This window comes from Equus quagga, chromosome 19 (assembly GCF_021613505.1).
Source record: "Equus quagga isolate Etosha38 chromosome 19, UCLA_HA_Equagga_1.0, whole genome shotgun sequence".
NCBI classification, from domain to species: Eukaryota; Metazoa; Chordata; class Mammalia; order Perissodactyla; family Equidae; genus Equus; species Equus quagga.
In genome coordinates this window covers 4,189,668-4,201,812 of record NC_060285.1, presented here as the reverse complement: position 1 = coordinate 4,201,812, position 12,145 = coordinate 4,189,668, and the positions used below count along the sequence as shown (strand labels likewise).

Here is a 12,145-nt window from a genome sequence, read left to right as displayed (position 1 = left end):
CGCGGCGGGCGCCGGAGCCCCGAGCCCCGCGCATGCGCCGCCTCCCTCGGCGCGCTCGCCCGGCGGACCGGCAGGCGGCGGACCGCGGCCCCAGGTGCCCAGGGACGGGCGGGCGGGCGGGCGCGCGGGGGTCCGCGGGCCGGGCCTCCGCTACCCGGGGACCCAGGGTGGCGGCGGGCGGGGGAGGGGCCGGGGCCAGGCGGCGCATGCGCGGGGCTCGGGGCTCCGGCGCCCGCCGCGGACTTGTGTCCGGGATCCCCGGGCCCAGGGGGCCAACCCGTGCTCGGCCTCGCCCCGAGTGCCGGGGGCCTGCCCGGAGCCCCGGCGTCCGTGGCTGTCGGCGGGGCTGCGCTGCGCGGCGGGCGAGGCCGGGGCCCTCAGAGCCTCTGGATCCTTAGGTTGTCCCCTGGGAGGGATGGCCCACCGGGCGGGGGCCTCGGGCGCTCCCTTCCCTCGGCGCGGTCGAGTTTGGGCGTCACCGACTGGGGGTACGTTTCCCAAGACCCTTGGGGATCCCCGAGGCTAGGTAGCCCCAGGCCCAGACAGACCGAGCCCGGGGCCGTGCGCCCGGCGGCCGCGGTCCGACGGGAGAAACTCACGCGGGGCAGTGCGCCGGCCGCGGGGCGCCTTGGCGGGACGGCCCCGCTTCGCGCCGAGCGCAGTCAGGCGGCCCCGGGGCGCAGGGGGTGCCGGCGGACGTCCCGAGGGTCTGTTCTGCCCCCACGCCCACCCCAGACTAACAGCGGACAGCAGCGCGCCTGTGCTGTCCTCGCCTTTTTCATTTAAGGAAGGACGGCGTGCCCCACATGTCAAGGTTCTTTCTAAGAAAGTCCGTGGTGGTATACTGTCTTGGGTTTCGCGGGGCGCTCAGGGACCTTCGGGGCTGCACGCCCACCTCCACCCAGCCACCCTCCTCTCCCGGGCCTGCTTGGGAAGGGGTGCGCGGGCAGTGGGGAAGGGAGGCGGGGCCCAGGGCTTTCCTGGGAACAACCCTCCTGCCGTGCCGTTGCCGTGGAAGAAGCGGGGTCACGGTGACTTTCCTCTTCCAAGGTGGTGGAGAGCTGGGGAGAATCCAGAGGACGTATCGCAGTCGTTTCCTCCTTTACCTTCTCCGTGCCAAGGCTGCCGTGAAAGGCCCTCCCTCCCCTGGGAAGTAACAGTTTGTGGCACAAGCGCAGAACCCAGACGTTGGCATCCCAGGTGAAATAGAAGGTTTGATTTACTTGTTTCCAGAATGAAATGCTTTCCGCTGCCCTACATAGCATTTTGGGGGTTAATTATCCTTTTGTGATGTACCTGAGATATATTTTCAGTGCTTTGAAAATAAGATAAACGTGGATAGATTCCCCTTTAAGTTCTGAAAACTTTATTGTGTCAGTTTCACTAGGAACTTCATTTCTTCATGGCAGTCTGGTTCCATGTAATTTAAAACTAGGTCGTGTAACAGAGACCTGTTATTACTTGGTGGACCCTGAAGTTGCTCAGGCTGACAAGGGAAGAGCAGCATCCTGGCCTCTTGGCTGTCTTAATTCTAATCTCAGTGTCAAGCAGACGGCTTGCTGAGATAGCAGGTCGGGTCTAGAACTGCCATCAGCTAGGACTGCGACAGCATGGAGAAGTGGCCCATGGCAGATTCGAGAGGCCACTGGCCGTGAGGGGCCGGACCGTGAGCCTGACGAAATTCTGTACGACTTTGAAGGAAAGGCAAATTGACAGTAGAAAAAAAGTTTTCTCTCTCTTTTCTCACATCTTAGACGTATAGGTCATTCTGTAACCATAAAATCAGTTTTTTTACTAGCTTGTGTTTGTCAAAATTGTGAACAGTTTTTTAAACATTGTATGTGTGTGTGACAGAGAGAGGAGAGAAAAAAAGGTTTCTTCTATATAAACTATTTTGTAACCTGCTTTATTGACTATTAGGTTATGAAAAGTCTTTCCATGTGAATAAATGTGTTTGTGCTTTATCATCTTAAATGTCTATAATATTCCATTGCGTTCAGATACATTAATTAGTCAGTTCCTTTATATGTGTGTGTGTATGTGTATATTTATTCATTCATTCTATAAATAGTTATTAAGTAGCTGCTGTGGGCTGTTGGCTCACTACTGAGCAAGGCAACTTTGGATCTGCTCGTGAAGCTGATTTTTATGCCAGAATATGAAAGAGAAATGTAAAGATTATCCTCACCTTCTTAAAGGATGAAACTGGAGTGCAGAGAGGGAACTCTTCTTGCCTAGCATCGTGCTGTTTGGCGATTGGTGAGCAGTGCTTTTTTCCTTGCATGCCGTCTATGAGCATCCATGTTTTCATAATAAATATTCTTTAAGTAATCTTTAAAAAGATTTTATTGAAATGTTTCTCTGCTTAATGTAAACAGATTTTAGACATGCCAGATTCTCTGCTCTTTTTTCCCCTCTCGCGGTGTCTGTGTGTGAGTGGATGTATTCTCAATGGCAAGTGGGTTGAGTATCTTAAGTTCCAAGCGGCTGGTGTTTTTGAACAATTGTAGTAATTTTGTTGCCTTGCAGTTAGAGGATGTGGCCTGTATAATTTCTGCTTTTTTGGAATTTGAGGGCCTGTTTTCGGTGGCTTGGTGTAAAGTCAGTCTTTTAAATGTTTCATAGACATTTCAAAAAGAGGCATAGTTTCTGTTTGTAGGAAAACATTTGCTGTATCTGCTATTTCTACCTTATTAATTACATAAACAAGCCAACCCACTTCTAAGGCTATGTGGTTAGGGAAAATTAGGCAGAGAATTTTAATTTCCGACTTGGTGTTAAGATAGTTTTAAGGTAAGAGCCAAAAAGGAGAAGTCCTGGATGTCCCAATGGACCTTATTTAAAAGAACTTGTTTCTTCTTCCAGGTGTTTCTGTTGCTGGCGTGCAGTGAGCTTCTTAGGGAAATGAACACATGGGCGAATTTTCCAGCCTCTTCTGTGGGTCGCAGGTGTAATGTAGTCTGATTTGCTCGTTATCTGGAGGTGCGTTTGTCCTTTGCTTCTAGAGGATTTAATTCCTTAGCATCGTGTAGTTATGATACGGTGGGGTCTCGAAAGTGAAGAATTTACTCCTCACCGAGTCAGCCCTGTTCGAGCTGTTCCTGTGTGTGAGCTGCATTTGCTTTGAGATCAGCGTATAGACAAGAAGTATTGGAAGATTTTTGGTTTGCATCAGGAAAGCAGCTTGTTCTGGTGGAAAAGGCGTTAGGTGGTTAACCGTGAGGTTTGGATTTTCGTCCCTCAGCTGCTGCCTGCCAGGCCTGGGGGTTTTGTCCACATCCCTCCACTGCTATTTTCTCATCAGAAAATGGATTTCCTCTGCCTTCCGCCTCTGAAGGGTCAAAAACGGTGGCTTACGTGAAGATTCTTTATAAAATCTGTAAAACCGTCTGCGGCCCAGGAGGCGTCTTGAGAGGACGAAGCTACACTCTGAGCTGCCCGCCCATTTCCCTCAGCCACATCTGATTCCTGTATGATTTTTGCTCTGACCATTTTATGATTTTTCAAAGGCTTTCAGAAAGAAACACACCTCCTCTCCATATGCAAATTTTTAAAAAAATTTTTAATAGATACTTGAGAGTTCTACACCAGTTAGAATAAAACGTCACGAGTGGCTCGTGTTTTCTCTGAACGTGGACATGCCTCAGGTTTGGATGGTGATGCATTTTGCATTTGTCCTGACTCCGGTATAGCTAGACCATACTGGCCCTCCTCCTTGGCGGGTCTGCGAAATCGCAGGCTCTGTGCAGTCTTCCTGGACCTGGGCGCGCCTGTGTCGGGCGGCTCCTGGGTGCTGCCCTGCATCGGGCTCCTCGTTAGTGTCACTCTCCCCACTGGTTCTAACTTGCTGACAGCGGAGTGTGCCTTGCTCATTTCTGCGCAGCTGGTCCTGTATACTGAGTCCGCACTTGTAAATGTTCATTAACAAATAAGTGATGAACAGAATTTAATTCAACAAGTATTTATTGGTGGGCCTCTGTTTTCTCCGGTACTCAGATGCGGCGGGGAGCTGGCTGGGGCACTTAGAAGCACAGACAGCAGGCCTACCCTCCACAGGAGGACTCCACCTGCCGTTTTGCCCCTTCCCTGGTACCTGGGTTGGTGAGAGCGCGTTCTTCCATCAGTGCTAGATGGGTGTCCTGTACGCCACACTGGACTTCCACGTGAAGCTTCTGTTGCGTCAGGGCTGTAAACGTGGTGGTGGCAGTTAAAACGATTCTATGCGTAATTATCATTAGGTTTGGGGTATATCCTGCATTAAGTAGACTTTTTATGAGATGGTTTGAGAAGCTAATTAAGTAAAATGCTCTTTCTTTCTGCGAGATCATGATTCAAATCCCAAACCACAGACTCGGTTGGACAGGGCTATGTTTAAACCTCTGTGCGTTGGGATGTGCTGATATTTAACATGGCAAGGGGCCTGCAGACACTCCAGTTGTGGACGTGAGATCTGCACAGGAGAAATTAGAGAAAACACGGATTAAACATCTTCTGTGTTCCAGGATGCAGCTCTCTTCTGACTGCTTTTACTTTGCTGTATTTTAGGAGATTTGCAAATAAAGAGGAGTGGCAGTTTCTATTCTGATCGATTTACGCTTTAACTTAGAGATCCCAAGTAGGCTTATGAAGAAGTATTGCATTGAATGGTAGGAGTTAGGAAAGCAAATACAGAAGGACTAATTGTCTCAAAGATTATGAGCTTCATGGGAATGATTTGAAATTATAATAAAGTTAAGTAAACAGTGTATTGCAGTTCCCTTTTTTTCCCCATTTTAAAGAGTGGGTGAGGCCCCAGGTTTTCCTGCCGCCATTTGTAACTGAGTCAGTCTGTGGTTATGTGATAACCACACTGAGGTGACAAATCGCCAAGCTCCAGTGAAAGAGACCTGGTTATGGTGAGGTTGACATGTGGCTATGTCCCTTTCTGAAATAGTCTAAGTAATTAGTTGTCAGCCTTATGTGAAGATGTAAATGCATGTTTACAGTTGAGCAATAGGCTTATAAAATACAAGATTGCAGAATCAAGGGACAACCACATCTTGATGATCTGAAAGCAAGTTTTTTTCTATTACCTGTATGCCAGATGGGGTTTTTTTCACTGGAAGAATTCTTGGAAGCATTTTCAGGCAGCTTTCCTTATTGGACAAGTTGACATCTATCAGGCTGCCAATGAGAGGAGCATATTCCGCTCTGTCTGCGATTATCAGTACGTTTGATAAATTCGAGACGGCCGTCTCATTGTGGCTCATTTTGCGGGACAGCGTGATGACCGGGCTAGTGTCTTCTTTATTCACTGTTGTCCACTCACAGTCTATTTCTGTTTTTCTGTCTGTGCATTGAGGATGGGATTAACGTGAATGATGTTTAAACGGAAGATTGTTCAGAGAAATTTGAAATTTGGGTTAAACAGAATCATCTCTGTGTGTGTGGAAGTTATTTATAATAGAAACAAACAGGGCTGCATTTGACACGTGCATGGCTCCCGTAGATGTTAGGATCTATGAGGGGAGTATTTTGCTTGAGTATTATGATTGCCCTGATTTTCCACTTTGAAAATGTTACAGAGTCTCTTAGACGATCTAGGCAAGGCAGCTTCCGCTCCCGTCTCCGCCGAGCCCTCCTGATGGTGCACAGCAGGCAGACCGATGTGCGCGCCAGTTCAGAAAACGACCTTTGTTCTCTTCTTTCTTTAGAAAAACTCCCTTGTTGAGAGTATTTTCCAGAAAGGAAGGCATTCTCTTGCTGTGGTTCTCAAATCATAGAAATAACCCTAATCGTTATGTTCAGTATGGAGTGCTAGAAGAGACAAGTAGTTTTTAAAAAGGTTCAATTGTGCAAAGAAATTGACAATGAGAGCTTGATGGGAGGTGAGACCCCAAAGAAGAAGGCGGCTTTGAAAAATAAGAAGCGTGAAGAAGAGAAAGGTATTGGAGAATTTAAATGCACTTGAAACTGATGTTCCTTGAGAGACGAGACCAGCACAAACAGGATTAAAAGAGCATGTGTGGGGGCCGGCCCCCTGGCTGAGTGGTTAGGTTTGCACGCTCCACTTTGGCAGCCCGGGGTTTCACCAGTTTGGATCCCGGGCATGGAGCTAGCCCACTCATCAAGCCATGCTCTGGTGGCATCCCACATAAAATAGAGGAAGATTGGCACAGATGTGAGCTCAGGGCCAATCTTCTTCACCAAAAACAAAAAAGCATGTATGACAAGTGATGATGAAAGAACTTGGGGTGGAAGTATTGGTGCCTGGAGGGTTTGTCCAAGTCAGAGAAAGAAGGTTCTAGACCCAGGGAAAAAGGTGGGTGAAGGCGCATGCACTCAGTTGTGTGTGGAGCATTTCTGAAAATGAATGGGAGGGTGGTCACCAATGGCAGGTGAAGGATGCTGACCGAGCCCTGGAGCAGCCTGGAAACCAAAGCTCAGAACCGGCAGTGAAGAGACAGGAAGTGCAGATCAGCACTGATGCGTTGACCAGAAAGAGGAAGGTTACTATTCCTGGCTGGGGGCGACTGCGGATGGTGGCAGAGGAAGGTTTGCGTGGAAAGCTTTCGGGGGAGAGCAGTAGCAATTCTTCCTGAGTCCTGGCCTTCGTGTGTGAATGTAGAGTCTAAAGAATGCTTAGCAGGATTTCAATCTAAGAGGAGAGAACTATGAAATTTTTCTCTCACTCTGGAAACTGAAGATTATCAACTTTTTTTCCTCCTCCCTTCTCTTTACTTAGATGAATCTAACAAAGTTAGCTTTCAGTGTCTAGGTCAGAAGTTGAGGCAGGGTGAATATTTAACCAGATTCAAGGACGGCTGGTAATCTTTGATATGAAGAGAGGTACAACACTTAAGAGAAAGGAGAATCTAGGAGGAAAAAAACCCAGATATATCCAAGGCTGAATCATGGACAGATTAGAGAGCATGGTACCTAGGGAGCATGGGGTTGCTGTGTTTGGCGTGAATGAATTCAGATGTGGGCTGTCTGAGTAGAATAAACCATTTTCTAGGAGACAGTTCAGAAAGATACATGCCCACTTAGGGTCTCGGATCTGGTTCAGTCCCTTTAAGGAAACGTGAAAGACAAGCCAAGCCATTAAAACTCAGAACTCAGGGACGGAATTACTTTCAAGAGATGAAAAGGTGCAGTTCCAACCTAAGGCATTAACACATCCACTGGCCTGTCATTCTAGACGGCTGCTGTCATCGTGTTTACACACGTGACGTTGAATTGCCAAGGGGCCGGGGGACGGCTGTTCCCTTTCTGGTCCTCTGTGTGTACCTTCCTCCGAGCCCTCCTGGCTTTCCCTCCCCCTGTGCCAGCACTTCGTCTCCAAGGTGGCCTGGATCCAGCCCACCTCACCACCTTCCTAGAGGTCCCCTGCTCTTCATCATCCTTGTCGTGACGTCAGGCCCAGCACCCACTGGCCTTCCCGACACCACCACCCACCCTCCCTGAGGCTCAAACTTAGAGCGTCCGGTTCTGAGCCACCTGTGTTTGCCCTCCCTGACCGTGGTCTTCCTCCTTGTCCAGTGAGTGGCCTCTGCTGGGGCAACAGAGGCAGGACAAGTGCAGGGTCCCAACCCTCAGCTCTCCGACGCACGTGGACTGCTCCTCTCACCTGTGCCTCAGTTTCCCTGTCTCCAGATGGGGCAAATACTAGTGCTTTCCATGGGGGGTGGTACCTGGCATAGTAAGAACTCTGTAGATGTTTCTTTGCTTATGGTTCGCTCTCCAGCCTTAACGCTGACTCACCCATCCTCATTTGTCAGCTCCCGTCCTGACTAGGAAGGCCTGGCCCTACGACTCAGGGGCCGACTTTATTTCTACACTACTGGTTCCTCCCACCCACCGTGCTTCCTCCTTCATCCCTGGGGCGCTCCCTCACCCTCATCCCCCACCTCACCCCCATAACCTCTACTCTGGAGATCTCAGCTTCAAATTGCTTTCTTAGGAAAACCTCTCTGAAGTGCGTGCCCAGGGCGATCTCTCTGATAGAAGCACTAACCAGCTCAGGGCTTTTTCTCCAAAGCGCATGCAATTTGCCTGGCAGCTTGATGGAAGTCCCTCTCCCAGATGAGTGATGAGTCAGTGGGTCACGGACCCAAGGGTGGGGGGATCCCTAGCTGCCTCGCTCACCATCCTCCTGGAGCGCACTGCCGGCAGGCGCTACAGGACCGGCTGTGCGAGCTGCAGCTCCTGTGGGATCCCCTCCATTTGAGATTCCGTCAAGGCCTAATCGGACACCACCTCTTTCGTGAAGCCTTCCTTGATCCTCCCCCAAACCAGATGCAGGAATGTCGCCCCTCAGATACCCTACCGCAGTTTGAATCTCTGATTTGACAGATTCTGCCTTCACTTCAGCAGCTGTTCAGGGGGCACTTCAGTCATTTCTTCCTGAACTCATTCATTCATTCAGCACATGTTTACTGAGCGCCTACTCTGTGCCAGGCAGTGTTCTACGTGTTGGGAAAGCAGTGGGAACACAACAGGCCCAGTTGCCTGAGCACGACCGCAGGCTCAGAGGGGAGGCAGGCACGAAGCCCAGGACATGAGCTGTGTGGTAAGAGCCAGCTCGAGGCAGGGCTGCTCCCTGGCACCGTGGCGGCTGCCAGAGCAAGCAGCATTTTAACCCCGAGCGGAACGTGCAGCCTAGGAAATGCTTGTCTTTCAAATTCCCTAAAGGAACTAAGTTGGGAGAGAGGAAAGAGTAAATAAAAGTCACCCAAGAAATTTCAGAACCCATTTTAGTTCTGAGGGTTATCTTAAAGGCATTAAGTGATACGTGAAATCCTTCTGACCCTCTTAGGTCAGCAGAATCCAAATCTCAGGTGGATGTTAACTGTCGTCGTGCTACTAATGACTGACGTTCAGGAAACACTGTGTGTTTAGTCACCGTGTCTGTCTCTCCTTGTCGCCAGTAGTTCCAGCATTAAGAGCAGATAAGCCTTCTGAGCAGTGAGTCTGTGTTAATCACATGAGCGTGATAATTGCTTCCTGACAGGCAGACTTGAAGCGACATAAGCTGGACGGTGAGTGCTGGTAGCTTGACACCATTTGGTTTGATAGACGCGAACGAGGCAAATTATTTCCTAGACAAATGTGAGCCCTTTCCTAGGATGGTAGTGAGTGATGTCAGCGCCTGGGGGGCGGGGGTGGGGCAGGCTGGCTTCTGGCTTTGTGGGGTGGGGGGCGCAGAGGGAGGGAGGGAGGCAGCCGTCTCCCGCCCCGGGGTCCTGAGCCCTGTGGTCGGGGCTGGCTGCCAGGTGTTCCTGGGAAACCCCCATGGGCGTGATGATGTGTTGGGCCAGCTTCCAACACCAGCCCCGCCTCTTTCTAGTAGGCTCCCTAAAAACCAGGCAATGGAGATGGGTTTGAAGGGCTTTTTTTGGTCAGGTTTATTGAGGTATAATTTACATACAGTAAAATTCATCCTTTTTAGATGTACCATTCTGTGAGTTTTGAAAGCCCCCTCTGGCCCCTGTTTCTGCACTGGGTATCAGCCGAGGGGCCCACATCCCTTTGCTCATGGCCCCTTTGTTGCCCAAACCAGCAGCAAGGGTGGAGTCCTTCTCACGCTCTGCATCTCTCTGACCTCCCTTTTCTTCTGCCTCATTTCAACCAGAGAAACTTCTCTGCTTTTAAGGGCTGCAGCGATCTGATCGGGCCCACCAGGTAATCTCGGTGATCTCCCCTCTCGGGGTCTGTACCTCGGTCTCCTGGGGCTGCCGTAACAAAGCGCCACGATCTGGGGGCTTTGAAAACAGAAATTTATTCTCTCGCTGTTCTGGAGACCGAAAGTCTGAAATCAGGTGTCAGCAGGGCTGTGCTCCCTCTGAGCCTCTGAGGAGGAGCCTTCCTTGCCTCCTCCCAGCTCCTGGTGGTGGCCGTCCGCCCTGGACGTTCTTTGGCTTGTAGAAGCATCTCTCCGGTCTCTGCCTGGGTCTTCCCCTGGGTTCTCTGTGTGTGTGGATCTGTGTCCAAATTTCCTTTTTTCATAAGGACACCAGTCATATTGGATCAGGGGCCCCCGACTTTAGTATGGGCTCATCGTAACTATGCCTGCAAAGACCCCGTTTCCAGTAAGGTCACATTCCGAAGGACTAGGGGTTAGGATGTGGATGTATGTTTTTGTGGGACACATATCAGCCCATAATGGTACCTTAATCACCTCTGCGGAGCCCCCTTTGCCATGGTGACATGTCCATAGGCTCTGGGATTGGAGCGTGGACATCTTTGGGGGCCATTGTTTGCCACCACACCATGGTCCTGCCCTCCTGGAACTCACAGTCTATTGGCACCTAACACCTGCTCAAGGAGGTGTGGGGTACTGAGACCACTGAACGTGTCTTACCCACACTCGACTGTGGGTGACCTGTTCACTGTCCAGCTCTGTCAATTAAGGGCTAATCTGTGACATCAAAGATAAAAAGTGGTGACCAGCATTGCGCAGTGCCTTAGGCACCTAAGGTGGGGCAGGTAGTGTGGACCTCGCCCAGGCCATGAGAGTTTTAGGAGACAGATGTCAGGAAGGACAGCACAGTGAGCGCAGAGCCTGGCGGCTCCTTCCTTCCCTCCGTTAGGCTGGTGCTGAGGGGGCCAGCTGTAAGGGAGGCTAGAGTGCTGGGTCATGGGGTCTGTAGGACTCTCCCAGCTCCGTGTCCCTGTTCATAGAAGGAGGAATGTCATGAGGGATGTCATGTCATGCTCATTCCCCTGGGGGAGGTCTTCTCTGAGCCCCTTCCCCGCACTGTCTCCATCTAACATGGCAGCTGCTTTCATTGTCGTCTCTCCTCTGACTCCCTTGCTGGAACAGCAGCACCGTGGGCCATGATGTTTGTCTGTCTCCTTCACTCTGTACCCAGAGGGGCTACAACATGGCCCAGCATGGGAGGTACCTAAAACTGTCTGCCCAGTGAACAGAGCCTTCCTCTCTACTTAATGGTCTGTGCCCTCCTGCTTGTGGAAAAGATGACAATTTTTCTGTCCTAAAATTTTATTAGGAAGCTGTTGTTTGCCTGAATCTGAGGAAAACCTTAAGAACATCTAATTGTTTCCCTATATTCCAGTCTATGGATTTTATTGAAGAGACAGAAATACTTCTTGGTAGCTCTGGAAGTAAAAAAATAAAGAGAAAAAGCACCATTTCAAACTGTGGAGCTGATAAATATTCATGACTATTGAGTGCTTTGTACATGTTAAGATGCTGGCTCCATTTCTGGTAATGGCTTAGTAGTTTGGAAGTCAACTCAAAAAGGTGGACAGAGTCTTTAAACACATGCCGAGGTGTTGGAGAGCTCATGAGGCAGTGAACCCTTGCCAGGCTGAGGTCTGGAGAAGATGGAAACTTGACATTTGGGGTCATTTTGTCTCTGGGTGTTGGCCAGTTTATGGAAGACGCACTTAAGAACCTAGTAGCACTTCTGTGGGGCCAGGAGTCAAAGTTTGGGATATAAAACCTGTGAGAAGGGAAAACCCTGGTAAACATCCCAAACTTTGGGTTGGGACCCCAAAAAGCTGCCCTCTAGAAGTACAGGTGATCTGGAAATGGATCAGCTGCTCAAGGACTGACGCCCGGTTCTACCTAATCTCAATCCTTGAGGTTGGATTAAGGTGATCCCAGATCGCTAGGACTTCCCATCCCTGCAGAAGCAAACGGATATGCTCTCTGCAGGAACAAAGCAGCACCAAGGCCTCTATTTCTAAGAACACATTTTCAAGTACAGGCAATCCTTGCTTTGCATAGTTCCATGATGCACGAATTTCAGTGACCACAGGTAGTTAAATAGTAACACCAGTCACCCAACAACGCGGCTCAAGTTTCAGTAACCAGACATAAGAACTGTGAGCAGTTGCATAGAGCACAGGCTCTGCTGTCAGCTCTCCACAAATCACAACACAGATAACAGACGTGCGTCAGGATCAGTGACCAATCCCGTCACTCCTTTCAAAGCCAGTCTGTGATTGGTCACTGCAGTCTATCATTCTGTTCCCCGCAGAGAGCAAAGTGCATAGTTGTGTTGCCTCCTTGTCTCCCAGTGATAAGCCCACGTGGCATTTTATGAAAACGGAAAAGTGGAAGAGGAATTGGCCAACAAAGATGAAAGTGCATTTATTTAAATGAAATATGAAATAAAATAAGTGAAAAATGATAATT

General features: G+C 49.9%; 1 protein-coding gene across 7 annotated transcripts in view; it reads left to right on the top strand.

Moving 5' to 3' along the window:
- Window positions 1-12,145, top strand: part of PPARA (peroxisome proliferator activated receptor alpha) — a 72,793-nt gene that overhangs the window by 1,503 nt on the left and 59,145 nt on the right. For 2 of the 7 annotated variants that reach the window (XM_046646404.1, XM_046646406.1), the window contains exons 1-2: window positions 132-488; window positions 1,051-1,200. The gene's annotated coding sequence lies outside the window, so the exon portion shown is untranslated. Of the gene's footprint in view, window positions 1-19; window positions 95-131; window positions 489-1,050; window positions 1,213-2,198; window positions 2,260-12,145 lie in introns of those variants that run through there. The other 5 variants (XM_046646408.1, XM_046646409.1, XM_046646411.1 and 2 more) reach the window with 4 other exon arrangements.